This window comes from Ursus americanus, chromosome 14 (assembly GCF_024610735.1).
Source record: "Ursus americanus isolate L20-20 chromosome 14, mUrsAme1.1.p, whole genome shotgun sequence".
NCBI classification, from domain to species: Eukaryota; Metazoa; Chordata; class Mammalia; order Carnivora; family Ursidae; genus Ursus; species Ursus americanus.
The window spans coordinates 41,399,477-41,414,807 of record NC_142140.1 but is presented as its reverse complement, the minus strand read 5'-3'; positions in this window follow the sequence as shown (position 1 = coordinate 41,414,807).

The window sequence follows — 15,331 nt, the reverse complement described above, 5'->3', positions numbered from 1 at the left end:
CCAGTGCGACAACCAGAGTACAGCAGAGAAACCCAGAAGCACTGGCTCTGGAGGCCACAGTCTGAGGAAGACAGAGGAAAGGTCAAGGCCATTGAGAGTAAGGGACTTTTGCACTGGGAGCCATGGCAGGCAAAGCTGCCCCACCATCTTGGCCTAGGGAGGGCTTCCTGAGAACAAGCTAGTAAAGTAAACGTGACCCAGGTGAAGGTAAGACTCAGGGCTGGTGTGTCCTGGTGGCCTTGAGGGAATACATTCGACAACGCAAGATTGGGAATGAGGGGAAGGTGTGAGTCTGCAGAAATCACCCTCCAGGGCCTCGTTAGCTGGGAGACTTGGAACTTCTCCCAAGGGCACAGGAAGCCATGGAAGGGTGTTGGCAGGAGAGGGCCAAAATGGCCTGGGTTCTGGAGGGTTACCCTGCACCGAAAGGTGGGAGAAAAGAGGTGGGAAGGCCAGCCAGGAGCTTCTGCAGATGCCTCCCGAGAGACGAGAAGGTCTACACTAAGGCCTCGGTGCCCTGGCGGCAGGGACTGGAAAGAAAGGGGGAGAGAAGCATGAGGGCCATTTTCTCATAGTGCTGGAGGCTAGAGGCTGGAAGTCCAAGATCAAAGCGCCTGAGTGTCAGTTCTGGTGAGGGCTCTTTCCTGCCTTGCAGACTGCTACCTTCTCACCGTGTCCTCACACGGCATGGGGTGGCGGGGGAGTGCTCTCTGGGACCTCTCCTTACAAGGACAGTGATCCCATTATGAGGGCCTCACCCTCCTAATCTTAACCAAATCTTACTACCTCCCAAAGGCCTCATCTCCAAAAACCATCACGGGACGGGTTAGGGCTTTAACATATGAATTGAGGGGTTGAGGCGGAGGCATTCATAGCAGAATGGGATGCTTTAAGTATCCAGTCCTGAACACATCCCATCTGTAGAACTGACCAGGATCAACACAGCAAAAGCTTTGAGAGCTCAACGATGGTGTGGAATCCTGCCCAGGCTTCAGGCTGGCCTCCGGGTAGCTCGTGAGCAGCAGACCGCAAAAGCACTGCAAAGGCTTTGAAAAGTAATTAACATTTAAAACATAGCCCAGAAAAGTAGGCCAGGACATTCGTTCTTAATATAAATAGCTTGACTGCCTGCTAAAATAGATATGTAAAAAGGGGGAGAGTCTCATAACCTTGTACTCAAAATGCCCAGGATGTTATCCAAAATTACTCATAACAAGAGCCAAGAAAATCTCAACTCAGATGAGAAAGGATAATCAGAGAGCAGTACTGAGACGATGCAGATGTTGGAATTATCTGACAAGGATTTTGCAGCAGTTATATAAATGCTCCAACAAGCAACTACAAGCACTCTTTAAGCAAATGGGAGAAGTAAAAAAATCTCAGCAAAGACATGAAAAATATTTAAAAAGAACCAAATGGAAATTTTAGAAATTAAACATACAATAACTAACATTGACAAACAACAAAAATAACTGGATACGCTCAACAGTGAGTGGAAAATACAGAGGAAAGGATTAGCAAGCTTGCGGGTAATTCATAAAATCACCTAATTTGGACAACAAGGGGAAAGTAATTTCCTTTTTTTTTCTTTTTGAGTAATCTGTATGCCCAGCATGGGGCTCGAAGTTATGACTCAGAGATCAAGCGTCGCACACTCTACCAATTGAGCTGGCCAGACACCCCAATAATTTTCTTAAAAAAAAAAAAAGGAATGGAGTCTCAGGACCTGTGGGACAGTAACAAAAGATCTACACTTCGTGTCAGGGGAGTCCTGAAAAGAGAGGATATCCACTTTTAGCACTTCTATTCAACATAGAACTGAATCGAGCCAGAGCAATTAGGCAAGAAAAAGAAATAAAAGGCTTATCTCTGTTCACAGACGACATGACCTCATATGCAGATAACCCAAAAGATTCCACAAATACATACAAAAGAAATGTTACAACTATTAATAAAGGAAATCAGAAAAGTTGCAGGATACAAAATCAATGTGCAAAAATTAGTTGCATTTCTAGTACACCAACAACGAACTGTCTGAAAAAGATTGTGAAAATAGTTTCATTCGCAATTGTATCAAAAAGAATAAAATACATAGAAACTAGCTTAGCCAAAGAGGCAAAAGACTCGTGCACTGAAAACTACAAAACGTTGCTGAAAGGAAGTAAAGAAGACCCAAATTGATGGAGAGACATTTTGCGTTTGTGGGCTGGAAGACTCAGTATTGTTAAGATGTCAATACTACCCAAAGCAAACTACAGATTCAGAGCAATCCTATAAAAATCCCAATGGTGTTTTTTATAGAAATAGAAAAATCCATCTTAAAATTCATATGGCTTCTCAAGGAATTCCAAATAACCAAAACAATCTTGAAAATGAAGAATAAAGTTGGAGGACTCACACTTCCTGATTTCAAAACTTTTTACAAAGCTAAAGTAATCAAAACAGTGTGATACTGGCATAAAGACAGACATATAGGCCAAAGGAATAGGATAGAGAGCCCAGAAATAAGCTCTCACAGATGTAGTCAAATGATTTTTGACAAAAGTGCCAAGACCATTCAATGGGGGAAAGACAGTCTTTTCAAAAATTATGCTGGGAAAACTGGATCTCCTCACACAAAAGAATTAAGTTGGACCCTTACCTCACACCATATACAAAAATTAACTCAAAATGGATCAAAGACTTAAACATAAGAGCTGGACTATAAAACTCTTATAAGAAACCATAGGGGGGGAAGCTTTATGACATTGGATTTGGCAATGATGTCGTAGATATTACTATAAAAGCACAGACAACAAAAGAAAAATAGATAAATTGCACTACATCAAAATTTAAAAGTTCTGTACATCAAAGGACGCAATCAACAGAGTGAAAAGGCAACCCATGGAATGGGAGAAAACATTTGCAAATCATACATGTGATAAAGAGTTAATATCCAGAATATATGAACAACTCCTATAACTCAACAATAAAAAAAAACAACAGTTCAAAAATGGGTAATGGATGTGAGTAGGCATATTCAAGTAGAAATTCAATAGAAATCTCCAAAGAAGATACACAAATGACCAGTAAGTACATGTAAAAATGCTCAACATCACTGATCATGAGGGAAATGCAAAATAAAACCACAATGAGATATCACTTCACACTCATAGGATGACCACTATACAAAAACAAAAACAAAACAGAAAATAAAACGTGTTGGTGAGGATGTGGAGAAATTGAACCGCTTCTGAACTGCTAGAGGGAATATAAAACAGTCCATGCAGTTGCTGTGGAAAACAGTATGGTGGCTCTTTAAAAAAAAAAAGTAAATGTAGAATTACCATATGATCCAGCTTCTTTCTCTTTTTTTAAAGATTTTTATTTATTTATTTATTTGAGAATGGGAGAGCAAGAGAGAGAGAGCACAAGCTGGGTGGGGGGCAGAAGGAGAGGGAGAAGCAGACTCCCCGCTAAGCAGGGAGCCTGACATGGGGCTCGATCCCGGGACTCCAGGATCATGACCTAAACTGAAGGCAGATGCTTAACCGACTGAGCCACCCAGGTGTCCCACAATCCCACTTCTGCGTATATGCCCAAAAGAATCAAAAACAAGATCTTGAAGACATATTTGTACACCCATGTTCCTAGCAGCATTATTCACAAGAGCCAGAAGGTGGAGACAACTCAAGTGTCCATCCAAGGATGAATAATTAAGCAAAATGTGGTACATCCATACAATGGAATATTACCCAGCCTTAAAAAAGGAAGGCATATCAGACACAGGCTACAACATGAATAAACCTATAGGACATTATGCTGAGTAAAATAAGCCAACCCTAAGGGCGCCTAGGTGTCCAGCTCTTGATTTCAGCTCAGGTCTTATCTCAGGGTTGTGAGTTCAGGCCTCACGTTGGGTTCCACGCTGGATATGGAGCCTACTTAAAATAATATAATAAAATAATGTAATAGTAAGCCAACCACAAAGGGAAAAATACAATATGATTTCTCTCAGGTCAACATGGAATGGAGAAGGAGCAGCTTCTGAAGTAAAAAGTAGAAAGTGTACTGAGTAGAAACTAATGACAGTCCCCATAGATCCAAGGGGACTATGACCAAATGACAAGCACCTACAGGACCCAACGGACCTCCTCGCTGGGGCCCAGTCACACTCCCACCCTCACTGTTCTGAGCAGCATCTGCTCAGGACCAAACTCAGAGAAGTTCTTTCTGGCTATTCCTCTCCTAATGTGCACCCCCCGCGGCAGCCATGTTTGAACCACCAAGCCCCGACCTGACTCGGGTTCAGGAGAGACCACAGTGCGGACCCAGTAGACGTTTCCCCAGAGGGTGGGGTGGGATCGAGAAAGAATCCATTCTCTTCTGTGCATCTGAACTAACACCATGGAAATCTGACTGCTGTGGGCCCCCCCCCCCCCCCCGCTATGACTGGAAAGCAGAGAAGTCTAACCACTAGGAAATAGGAGGGAAGCAGACGCCTGGAGAAAAAGCACAGGAGGTGAAGAAAGTGCCTTCCAAGGTTCTGGGCGATGTTCCAGGCTGGTGCTGGTCCCTTCCAGGAGTCTGGCTGCTTTCTGGCCTCGGGCTCCTTGAGGGACTGCTGGGTACATGGAATGGATTCCTTTCTTTTAAGCTGCCTGGAGTTGATTTCTTTTACTTCCCAAGTCACAAATTATATAGATCAAAGGGGATTTCAGGGTCTTGATCAGGAACTGACGCTGCTCTTTAGGAGCAAGACCTCCCATATCCCCTGTAACGTGGGCCAGGACCTGAGGCCCCGGGTTTTAGACAATGTCCTAGAACGCCAAGCTCCAGCTCCAGGGGAAAGCATCAGTCTGAGACATCAGGTGTGAGGGGTTATTTCCTGGGAAGAAACCACCCAGAGTCCACCCGCCCCAGGGACTAAATTCTGCAAACAGATCCTCCCAGTTCCACCTCCAGGGGAACTGAATAAGCTGGGCTTTCTAGAGTAATCCCTACTGCTAATGGGCTACCAATATCTGATCCTGTGTCAAAAGGTTTGGTGAAGAAATAGGGTCACCATAAATATATTCCAAGAGGGTACGAAGGGTTTTTCAAAGACATGGCTCTCAAACTCATTTTTCTCAGCGGGTCCGTAGGACTGTGCCATCACAGGAGGAAGTCCCTGGTGGTCAGGAGAAGGTTTGCGTAGCAGGCATTTCACAAGGACCACAAAGATGCTGTTTGTTTTGAAGCCACCAAGCACCTACTGGATTGGGCTTTTCATACGGTATAAACACACAGGGAGAGAACTCACTGCGCATATTTCTAGCTAGGTGACTTTAGTCTAGTTGTCTTAGGTCTGAGCTTTATCTTCATCATCTTCAAACACAGTTCCTCATAAGCGAAGTACGGTGCCTGATGCGTGGTAGGTTAAGGGAGGCAAACAGAGGGTGACCGTCATGGGTAAACAACTGAATAGATCGCTAAGCTTCTATGAGTAAAAATCTTCAGAGTCACTAAAGGCCGTCCAGTGAGTGTGCTTTAAGGCTGCCCCTACATTTAGACTTTTAAGATCAAAGCATTTTTTCTTCTAAGATTTTTCCAGAAAGCTTCTCCATACCCATCCCCAACTTCCATCAACCCCCAATATCATTCTCTCTGTAACCAGTGCCCTACCTGCCCAGATACTCCCACAAAAACCCGGTCACCCCAACCCCCTCCCTTCCCTTAAACCTCCCCTCTAGGCCGGCCACTCACAAATCCACCAGGGGCATCTTCAAAATATCAGTTCCACCTCCTGAAATTTACCAGGTTTAGAATCAAGCCGCTACACCCTCGTTCACGGGTGAGGGTCATTTTAAAGCAGCTAAAATGTACCACCTTTGGATTGCTTAATTTTTAAGAGAAGCTCAGAGTCCCCCAACCTCCCTTCCTCTGGGCAGTTGTCGCCGCGTTTCCGTGAGCAATGGCTTACTCAGGAGAGGTACGAGGGAGCTGGCTTGGTGGGTCGTAGAAGGTCACTCAAGAAATTTGGTGGAGGAAGTACTTTTCAAATGGAGTGTAGGATGGAGAAGGAATTCTATTCCCAATTCCCTGCCCAGACAGTCTAGAACATTACCTCCTCGGGACACTGTTTAGATAGTAAAGATAGACATCTCAGGGTCTGTTTGGAGTCCATTTGGTCTTCTAAATGGGGGATAGAGACTTGGCAGGAATCTTGGCTGGTTCCATGCTGGTCTCCAGCACAATGTGTATGACCCATCAGAGAGAATGATGAACTCACGCTGAGGATATAATGAGCAGGAGGAAGAGTTTGGATTTGGAGACCCCGTTTCCATGGGGAGGGTTTTATTATGGGTGTGCAGACAGGTGAAACCATTTGTAAATATCCTGTCTCTGAGTATCAAAAAGAGATGTCTTTTTTTTAAATTTATTTATTTGAGAAAGGGCAGTGCACAAGTGCGTGTGCAAGTGTGTGCACAAGCTGGGGAAGGGGCAGAGGGAGAGGGAGAGAGACAATCCTCAAGCAGACTTCCTGCTGAGCATGAAGCCCAACAAGGGGCTTTATCCCAGGACCCTGAGATCATGACCTGAGCCAAAATCAAGAGTTGGCCCCTTAACCAACTGAGCCCCCTGGTGCCCCCAAGATGTCTATCTTTTGAAATACCCAAGCACTGCTAACTTGTTGGGCTCTATCCTATTCCCAGGCTGAATCTGCACTGAAGAGATTTTTATTGATTGGTATTTCAGTTACCAATGTTTTAGATGATTTTTGGAACACACATAAATACAAGAAGAATGAAATTACTCCCGTAGGACTGATACATAAAGTCAAATTTTCACGTCCACCTGTATGGATGTAACTTGTCATTTTTAAAGCTCTACTGGAATTCTCTTCCAGAAAACAACAAGTTTCTATGGAACCTGGTTTCGTTTCCGGAAAATATCCGATGTGTAACATAGGATTTGTTTGTTCGAGGTCAAAAAGAGCTTTAGAGGATGACTCAGGCCTTGAAGCCCTTTGGCTTCATTCTGCCCCATTGGCGCAGTGTCCTCTCAGAGATATGAATAGTCCTAATGGCTGCCCTTTGGAAAACTTGACTCCCTGAAGGTGAGCCGACAAGGCCTCCTCCTCTCTAATGTATGGAAGGGTCACCAGGAAAAAGCACCTGCTGGGCAGGAAGCCAGCTTTGGGAGAACTAGAGAAATGAGATGGGAGAAGGCCGTGAAGGGTGCTTCCAGTGACATGGTCTGGCTATGGGGAAAGCGTAGATAAGTTAGTACAGGGCCAAGAAGGGCTAGGACCCATCTGGGGGGGGGGGGGCGGGTTCAGAGGCTGAACTCGAAGGCAGAAACTTTGGCTGTCTTGGCATCCGGTACAGCCCTAGGGTCTGGAACAATTCTCACAATATGTTATGAGACACAAAACTTATCTGTTGGATGAATGAATGGAGCGTTCGCGCATAGCACAAGCACATTGCTTGATGAGAAAGTCCTAAATAACACCTCATTCAAAGCAGCGCTGATGTCACTCGAGGCTTACTTCCGCCCCTTTTTGCAGACAGCTAGCTCAGCTGGTCTAAGTCAGTCAACACAAAACAGGCTGATGTCAGTTGCTAAAGCCTCGGACGCTTCCCCCTTTTACAAGACCACTTCCTGAACAGGAAGTTTTCAGGATTCCATAATTGTCCCACTGTGTCCATTTGGCCTATAAAGTGAAGGGTGCTACAAGGGTGTGGTGCTTCTGGGAACTTCCGCAACCTTTCCACCCGCAGGTGCTCTGTCTGTAGTTAATAATAAGCATAACCGTACATTTATACCTTGAGAGGCTTTAGTGGTGGGTGGTGTATGTCCATGGGCACAACAGCGGCCCCATTCAGATCCTACCCGCCCCAGAAGGCTGTCTGGCAAGACAGCTCCTGAGTCTACCTAGATAGAACTCGAGACGAGAAGAGGGAAGGATATGAAGAAGGCAGAGGACAAAACTGAGGAAAGTAAGACAGAGGAGAAGGATGGTATAGTCCTCTGGAAAGACTCTTGCACTAGGACTTAGAAGAATTCCTTCTTGACCCGTTCATCTGACTGACATGCTGGCCAAATTCATTTAGTTTGATTACTACAATGACTACACCAACCGGGAGCAGGACTTCGAGCCGCGGGAAGAGAAGCCGGTCTGCAGTACTGACCACAGCCATGGCCTCCAGGGTCCTGGAGACTGCCAGTGGAACAAATCCCACCAAACGGTCAGAGATTTCCACCTGCGGAAGCCAGGTGGCTTTCTCCTTAGTGTCTGTATTGACTGCTCCTCTTGGCCCGAGGGATGAATCTGGGTTTGGCAGAAAGCAGTAGCAACTGTAGCCTCCCCATCAGCATTCAAGGAAGAAGTCTAGGGAGGATCCATCATCCAGACCAGCCCTGAGTATGTTCCAGAGCCAAGGCAGAACCACTGATCACGTCAATGAAAGTCAGGGACAGATTTCATACCGCATCAAGATGGTACTCAAACCCAAATCAAGACGACAGTCTCCCAAAGAAAACGACCTTCCTGGCTTATCGAGACCCACCGGGGATGGCTCCAGCCTGCACAGGTCTATGCTTCTCTGTCCCTATGGCTGTGGTCCCTGGGGTCTCTGTGAAGCACCAAGACATCCCCTTTGTCAAGGCCAACAGCCAGCTCTCGGCTACATCCTCTCACCTCCTTTTGCCTGTGCTTCCCCTGTTCCTTCCTCTTCATTGGTCCTCCCAACAAAGGCATCTACGGACTTCAACAAATGACGTTTGCATTCGTGTTCCCTGTGGCTACTTCCACTGTTTTGGCAAAAATCATCACTGTGGTTTTGGCTTTCAAGACAACGGTGCCAAGGAAGAGCCTGAGGCAGGGTTGTTATCAGGAGCACCTGTCATTCCCTCGATCCAAGTCACTATCTGTGGAATCTGGTTGGGACCTCTTCCTCCTTTCATTGAAATGAACACACACGCTGTGTCTACACACATCATCACTGGATACAGTGAGGGCTCTGTCTCTGCCTTCGACTATGTCCAGGGATCCCCGGGATTCTTGGCTCTGGGGAGCATCGCTGCGGCTTTCCTGGCCAGGAGTCTGTCTGTCGCCTTCGATGAAGCCAAGTTCAGGCTTGCTGGTCTCCCGCAGTGCCTGGATCACCTTCCTCCCTGTCCGTCAAGTCAACAAGGCCATGGAGATCCTTTCTATCTTGGCCTCGAGTGCCAAGCTACTAGGCTGCCTCTTTGCCCCCAGGTGCTACATTATTCTTCTTCCCAGGCCTGATAAGAACAGCCTGCGAGGGAGAAGGAACAAAACACATCCTAGAGTCAATAAACACTGCAAAGATTTACCTCCCAGCTTTCAAATAGATAACAGACGCATGAAAATAAATCACCTTTTTTTTTAATGGAGACAGTGGTTCAAAGCTAAATTTATAATTCCTTTCTCCATCGACACAGTTTTCTATGTTGTTTAGTGTATCAGGGCAAAGCCACCCTCAGTCAACAAACGGTTCCTGAAACTTTAAAGCTATCTTGGATATTCTGCTCACCAACACCAAGTCTATTATTTATTTACATGCACGGGGACTTCATTTTACCCTCCACTTCTGAATGGGTTTTCTAGCCCATGCTCTGATAGGTGGTACGGCCGGCCAGGTCGTCCACTGTTTTAACTTTGCCCAAAGAACCTTTAGGCAGCAGCAACAGGAGTTGACGCTTGTCCGTAGATAACGCAGTCTTTCACATCCTAATTGGGGAACTTACTCTCCTGGTTTTTTTTTTTTTTTAATTTTCTTAGAGTTTTATTTTTACCTTCTAACTCTTCATCACATATTCATTTTTGTGAAGGTTTTTGGAGGAAGCGACACCACTCCTTTTTAAGAGAGAGAACTGGAGGGGGTTTGGTTTGTCACCTGCCCTGAGTGCACGGGGTCCACATGACCAGAAAGGCCTTGTAGGGGGTTTAGAGCCCGAAACCCCCACTTTGAGGAGGCCCTACACAGTGACAGGGGAATACATGAGCTGAAGGTGTTACAAGCAAGGAGGGGACAGATTCTTGGCTCCCTGGGACCCTTGAATCCTGGGGACTCTGTGCCATCCCTGGGCCAGCGACAGGAAGTGCAAGGTCAAAGACATCAGAGGGAAGAACTTCCTGAGAGTCACAGCCTGCCAGCCCCCAGGGGTGGAGGCGGGAGAAGGGGGGTCTGCCCACCATCTGGAGTGAGAGGGCGCAGGCAGGACTTGAGGCATTGGAAGGGAGTGTGTGTCCCCAGGGTGGGGAAGGATGACCACCTGTGACTGACTGAGAACTTCATACGGGAGTGTTAACCAGTGTGTGTTTTCTATTGCTGGTATAGCAAATCATCACACATTTAGGGGCTGAAAACAACACAAACTCTTCATCTTGCAGTTCTGGAGGCTAGAAATGTGGCATGGCCCTCATTGGGCAGCACTCCTTTCTAGAAGCTCTCTAGCACAGAATCCACTTCCTCGCCTCTTGCAGCTTCTAGAGGCTTTCCGTCCCGTTCCCCATCACTCAGGCCATTTCTCCCAGTCACATCTCCCTCTGGTTTTCTTCTGTCTTCCACTTCTAAGGACCCTTGTGATTAGACTGGACCCACCCAGGTAATCCAGGATAATCTCCCTATTACAAGACCCTTAATCACAGCTACAGAGTCCCTTTGGCCAGTAAGGTGACTAATTCACAGGCTCTGGGGATTAGGTCCCGGATATCTTGGGACGACAGTGATGCCGACAGTGACGCCGCCTACCGCAGCCAGCAACTGAAGAACCGAGAAGGCAAAGCAGGACTTCTCAAAGAATTACAGAAAGCAGCCCCTCTCCCTAGGGCTGGAGGGAGAAAGGGAAGAGGCCAAAAATAGTGACGCTTAGGAGCCTGGAAGATGGGTCCCCTGGGGCAGGAGCCCGGAACCCTGAGAAAGGGGTGCATCTCAGCTTGTGGTGGGGCTTAAAGGGGGCTCGGAAACGGGTTCTGGTGAGTGCCAGGAAGCCGCCAGTAGGACTCAGCTCCACCCCGGGGAGAGGTGGGCGGGAAGGCCACTATCCAGTAGGGAGAAACTGATCACGTAGTTCCGTTTCCTGTGTTGCTTTCTACAATTGTCTTCCACTTATTGCCATTGATGATGGACTTCTACGTACAATGGCGCTACGAAGCTTCCCATCTTAATAAATTCCAGTTTTAAAAAGGAAACATATAAAAGTGTTTTTAATGAAAGGAGGGGTAGTGGATAATGGAGAAAGGACGGTTCCACGTGTCTGCTGCTACGTCAGAAAGATACCCCAAACAGCGGCTTGAAACACCAGCAGTTATGTGGTTTGCTCCTGATGCTGGGGTGACTGGCTCGGCTAGGCAGCTGTTGCCTGGGGTGGGGGTTCCAGACACTGGCCAAGGCTGCAGTCACCCCAAAAGTGTTCTCATTCACATGCTCAGGGTCTGGGCTGGGAGACCGGAGCAACTGGATCCCAGATGAGCTGGGTCAACCGGGCATCCCTTTCTCTCTCTCTTTCTCTGTCTGTGGTGTCCCTACATGGCTGCTCAGGGTGGCCCGCTTCTCAGTGCTGAAATGCTCCCAGCACGAGCGTCCAGGAGAACCGGCAGAGGGCGTGGGCGCTTTTGGAACCCAGCTTCCGAAGGCCAAGGTTGAAGGGGAGGGGCTGTCGCCTCCGTACCTTGCTGGGAGGAGGGAGAGAAAATCGGTTGGTGTTTGACAACCCCGTCGGGACAGAGGACCACAGCGTGGGAGGCTGAAAATCAGGAAATGCGAGCACAGGCCCCCACCGGTTTTGCAAGCCTCTCTCACTGTGGGTTTACCTGACCTCTCCTTGGCTCGTTCCCAGTCCTCCGCATTCAGGGAAAGCCGGGCCCTTCCCCACTTCCCGGCCTTTGTCCCTGCCTTTCCCTCTTGCTGGGCAGGCCATCCCTCCATGTGGCCAATTCACTCCTCGAGGTCCAGTGTCACAGTGCCATCTGCCAGGACACAGCCCTCCCGTCCTGCCCTGACCACACAGACGGCGAGTGTCGTTTGGGCTCTTTCTCCAGCAGGGAGCAGCCCCCCAGTCACCGAGGTCACCTCTCCTCGGAGGCACTGGCAAGGTTCACTGTGTAAGTACACGGCTCCTCTCAGCTCATCTGCTGTCACCTCTGCTTATCCCTGGGGATGCCTGTAGGCTGGTACGGAGCCTTGGCCAAACCTGAATGGAAGGCATGAACTAGTGATTCACAGGGTCCTGCGAAGGTGTCCGGGACAGCTCCAAGGTGACCTGCAATGGCTGTCTGCACCGTGTACAGAGCGCGTACCAACCGATGGCTTGTCCCTGGTTTCTCCCATGTTCTTTGCGTTTCTGAAACTGAGCCTGGTGTGGCCGCATAACCAGCCTTCCTTTGTATGAAGCAGGGGCTCCCTGAGACCCCGGTCACTCCAGCCCCGCACTTCTCACGAGGACTGCAGCCCTTGAATGGGGGGGGGGAGGCACTTGACTCTGAAGGCAGGCCTGGGAGTGACAGCTCAAGGACTGCATAGGACGTAGCAGGAAGGCTGGCCCCTTCTCGAAGGTCCTCACCCCTTCCCCACACACAGACCCAGAGCACCCCGCCCCCTGCAGTGGGCACAGCTGCCCCGGCTTCAGGCCACCACCCCGTGGGATCAGCAGCAGGAGGCTGCGGAGCGCCCTGTGCCTCGGGACACAGAGGAAGAGCCTTGGTGCCGCTCTGGGCTGACCAAGCTCCTGCAGGTCCTTTCCAGCCAGCAGAGCGAGGGAAGGCGTCACTGTCTCAGGGAAAAGCCAGGTGGGACTCATCTGTTCCCCAGCCACCAGCAGCTTTCACCCACGGTGTCCCCAGACACCGGACCCTCCCCAACACAGGGGGCCAGCAGGTCTTACTCCCATGGGTTTGGAGGCCCTGCCACAGTCTCCCCGCTGCCCCGCCTCACGGAATAATGTTTCTGTTTCAAATCGCAGCAGGATACGGAGAGGGCCGGGACGTAGCCCCCAGCCTCAGGTGTGTCGTGAGTCCCATTCTGCAGCCCAATCAAACCCTTCCCTCTATGGGCACAGAGCACCACACCTGGAAGGGGTTGCGACACGGGGTCCTCCACAGCACCACGGTCCCAGCTCTATCTCTTGCCTGCTTTCCCTCTCCTTCCCTGGACGGCAGAACAGCGGTCTGGCCCAGCGACTGTTCTCGCAGACGGCACACAAGACCCAGCGAGGGGAAGGACTGGGCCACAGTCACAGGGAAACCAAGGTCTTGGCTGCCCGGCCCCCACCCTCTGGTTCCTGCCCACAGCCAAGAGGAATAAAAGTCAGAACTCACGTCTGCACAATCCTGGACAAGGCCAACCAGGAAAGTCCCGACCTGGACCACGACCCTGAACTGACCAGAACATGACTTTTGCCCTCACTCTAACCTTGACCCTCACTCCAACCTTGACCCTCACTCCTTCTAAACTCTCGCCCTCACTCCAATCCTAACCCCTAACCCTAACCTGACACTGACCCTGCTTCTGACCTTAACCTTAATCCCTAATATTGACCTTGACCCAAACCCTGAACTTATCCCTTCCCCAGTGCCCAGTCCTCCCTCTGGGAGAGCTGACAGCTGATGCCAGGGGGCTCTCACTCGGGACCCCTGCTTAGCGTTTACTCACAGGATTGCTGAGGCTTCTCCAGCAACCCTGCGCCCTCTGGCTGCCCCTCACACACTCTCACTCCCTCCAGCCTTCTCCGAGGCTGCAGTGGGCAAGGGATTTGTCTGGGCCATGCCCTGGCTCCCAGCACCCTCAGGGGTGATCTGAATGGAGGCCTGGTCAGAACTTGGGACCCTCTAGTCGCCCGCCAGCTCCTACTCTGGAGTAGCCGTGGACTCGGCTTCTCTGGCTTCTTCCTTCTGCCGCTGGCACCCTTTCTGGGAGGAGAGCCAGCCCTCCCCACATGTTCCATGGTCCAGACGGTACCCCATGCAGGGAAGAGGGCTGGCATCCAAGAGGGCCCTGGTAAGGCTCGCTGAGTGGGGGAGGCAGGGGACTTGATGGGGCCCCTCTGCACCCCAATCCCCTTCAGGAGGACACCATCTCCCCCAACCACAACCATCCAACAGCTGTAACCTGGCCACCCCTTGGCATTTCCTGCAGTGGGAGCTCAACCCCGCAACAGATTAGTGCATGGAGACACCTGTTGGACCGGCCACATTGCTGCCAGGTGAGGTCGAGCTGAGCCCTGAGGACAGAAAGAGCGTCTGTCCTTTCCTCCCTTTTTCTAGGGCTTTGGCATCGACCTCCTGTCTGCTCCTGGCCTGAGCTTGGCCAGGTCTCCGTTCCACGGTGGGCCCCTGCCTGTGCTGGTTACACCTGAAGGGCTTCTGTCTTCACAGATGCTACCCTAGCCAGTCCTGAGCCCTGGGGTCTGCAACCCTTCCCGGTCTGACTTTTCCTGAGTCAACCGGTTTCCACCCTCAGCGCCCACGGTCATCGGTGCCAGCCCAGGGAGAGGCGGTGGGCACTGCACCTGGGGGACGGGGCCAGGGGAACAGGCACCCACCTGTCATGCCCCAGGAACATGACGGGGGCAGGGAATGGGCCCTAGAGAGAAGCTGGGAGGCTCCTTCCTTGGGACACAAGGGCCTCACAGGAGCTGGGCCAGTGGGCTGGAGGAGGGCCCGTCTGGGGCACAGAACAAGGGGCAGGAGCTGGAGAGCAGGCGGGGGCAGACGGGACGTGGAGGTGTACAGGGGAAGCAGGGACTGAGAGGTGGCATGAGAGGCTGCGGGCAGGGCCCGGGGTTCAGTGGGAGGGAAGGGGGGGTTCAGGCTGCGAGACTCAGGAACATCTGCTCATGGAGACGTCATTTCATCTCTCCGGTGTCTTAGCCCCAAATCCATGCCCCCGAGGGTAGGGCTGGGGTGGCCCTGTGCCACCAGCGGTCAGTAAACGGGTGCTCCTGGCCTCTCGCCTCTCTGGCCCAGGTGATCACGAGGTTCAGTTATAATGAATTTCGCTGCCTTGTCACCATCACTGTCGGAAGGAGAATCCTCGTCTTGGGAGACAAGATGGGGACCAGACAGAGGGCAGACGGGACCCGAGCCAGGCCCCACCAGGCCGCTTTGGATGTTGGCCAAGTCACCAAGGTGCTGGAGTCCCTGGCTGCAGCCTGACCTTCCCAGTAGATGCTAGCATATTCTCCCTGCAGCCAAGGGGCTCCTGCAGCAGGTGGGACAGGTCGTTGCTGGGGTCCCTGCAGGTGACCCATCCCCGTCGGCCTCCCTGAGGCACCTACACGGCTGGTTCCAAGTGTCTCTTCTGCAAATGAACACTGACCCCAGCGTCAACATCCATGTCTTCAC